Source organism: Chrysochloris asiatica, unplaced genomic scaffold (assembly GCF_000296735.1).
Source record: "Chrysochloris asiatica unplaced genomic scaffold, ChrAsi1.0 scaffold00304, whole genome shotgun sequence".
Taxonomy (NCBI): Eukaryota; Metazoa; Chordata; class Mammalia; order Afrosoricida; family Chrysochloridae; genus Chrysochloris; species Chrysochloris asiatica.
The window spans coordinates 2,320,220-2,322,457 of record NW_006408822.1 but is presented as its reverse complement, the minus strand read 5'-3'; the positions used below and the strand labels follow the sequence as shown (position 1 = coordinate 2,322,457).

The 2,238-nt window shown below is 43.1% G+C and overlaps 1 pseudogene; it reads left to right on the top strand.

The window, feature by feature from the left end:
- The first annotated feature begins 300 nt into the window (after nt 1-300).
- Nucleotides 301-790, top strand: LOC102812617 (annotated as a pseudogene).
- Nucleotides 791-2,238: the final 1,448 nt, after the last annotated feature.

Here is a 2,238-nt window from a genome sequence, read left to right as displayed (position 1 = left end):
TACTGTAATCCTTTTTGACTATACATCATCATTGTCTCCAGTACCCAGAACATTGTCTGGTACTTTTTTCTCTTTGACGTTGTTTATCTTGGACAGATTATTTGATGTCCTTGAACTTCAATTTCATTATTGAGAAATGGGGATGGTAATAGCATGGTTGTTGTGTGGATTATAAGAATATTTGTGCCTAGAACTTGCTAGGCCCATCAAAATAAAACATGATAAAAACGCTGCTGTAGGCAGCTTTGAGAACACTACCGCCTGAATTCATATCTCTATCTGGTACTGTTGTGTTCGACCATGGTAGATCCCACCGTGTATTTCAACGTGGCTGTCAATAGCGAATTCCTGGGCCACATCTGCTTCAAGCTGTTACCAAGTAAAATTCAAAGACAGCAGAAAACTTTCAAGCTCCCAACACCAGAGAAAAAGGATTTGGTTATCAAGGTTCCTTCTTCCACAGGATTATTCCTGGGTTTCTGGGCCAGGGTGGTGACTTCACATGCCATAAGGGCACTGGTGGCAAGGCCATCTATGGGGAGAAGTTTGATGATGAGAATTTCATCCTGAAGCAGACGGGCCCTGGAGTCCTGTTCATGGCAAATGCTGGGCTCAATACAAATGGTTCCCAGTTTATCTGCACATGCCTTCTTTCACCTTGCCAAAGGCAAATGTGGCCTTTGGCAAGGTGAAAGAAGGCATGGCCATTGTGGAGGCCATGAAGCGTTTTGGGCCTAGGAATGGCAAGACCAGTAAGAAGATCACAACTGTAGATTGTGGGCAACTCTAATAAGTTTTATCTGTATTGCATGTATTATCTTCAACACAAGACCGTACCCCCAGTGTACTTGCAATTTTCTTCCATCTTTGCTCTCACTCTAGTTCTTTGGTTTCCATATTTTCCTCATTCTCTTCCAAGTCTAGTTGGATTGCAGGGTTATGCTTATGCTTATGAATTAAAAACAACAACAACAAACAAAATGAAAAAAACAAATAATAAAATAATTGCCATAAAGTGAATTCTAACTATTAAGACAGAGTAGAACTGCCCATAGAGTTTACAATACTTTAGTTTTTACAGAAGCAGATTGCCACATCTTTCTCATTTTCTTTTTAGAAATTCCCTTAACTCACCAGAGGGTGAGACCCCTCAATTTAGCCTCTTTATGTGTTACAGGGTTGCAATGAGACTCGACAACAATGTGTTAAATCTACTAGGTTAAAGAGTAAGCAGTGTCTTAATGAAGATTTTAACTATTGTCTTTGAGAGTCAGAGGGGTTCTTAGTGCTTGTGTGACCTTAGATAAGGAGCTTTGGTGGAGTAGTGGTTTAGGAATCGGGCTGCTAACTGGAAGGTTAGCAGTTTGAACTCACCAGCAGCTCCGAGGGAAAACCATGAAGCTATCTGCTCCCATAAAGATTTGCAGCCTTGGAAACCCGAAGGGCAGTTCTACTGTGTCCGATGGGGTTTCTGTGAGTCAGAATTGCCTCAGTAGCAGTGGGTTGGGTTGGGTTTTGGTATGACTTTGGATGAAGGAGTCCTGGTGGTACTGTGGGTTAGGCATTGGGCTGCTAACCACAGGTCGAAGATTCAAATCCACCAGTTACTCCACAGGGGAAAGATGAGGTTCTTTGCTCCTGTAGAGATTTTCAATCTGGGAAACCCTAAGGACTGGTTCTGTTCTGCCCTATAGGGTTATTTCGAGTCGGACTGGATTAGGTGGCAGTGAGTCGATGTGACCTTGGATAAGTCTTTGATCCTCAGTTTTCTCATCTGTGAAATAGGATAGTAGCAGCCAGGGCTATTGTGAGCATTCTAGGAGACATGGCGTATAAAGGATTCAGCAGTACCTAGACCTTACCAAGTGCTCCAAAGATGTTGGGCTGCTCTCTTTACCAGCATCAGCATTCTAATTGTTTTTGTTGTTGTGAAGTACTACTGGCAACCTTGTATGGGGTTTCCAAGGAGTGGCTGGTGAGTTTGAGTGGCCGACCTTGCGCGTCAAACCAACCTTGCGGACCTACGGTGCCACACCAGCAGTGAACCTATAAGATTCCTCCAGAAAAGTAAAAAACACTGAATTAGATAATTCCTAAATACCTCTCTAATGCAAAACTTAAATACTGCCAGAGGATCAGAAGCAGCAAAAGACTGCATCACCCAGAGCTGCGGCTGCACTCCTCTGGCTGCAGAGAATCAGGAAAAAGAACCGAACATCATGTGGCAACATCATTCTG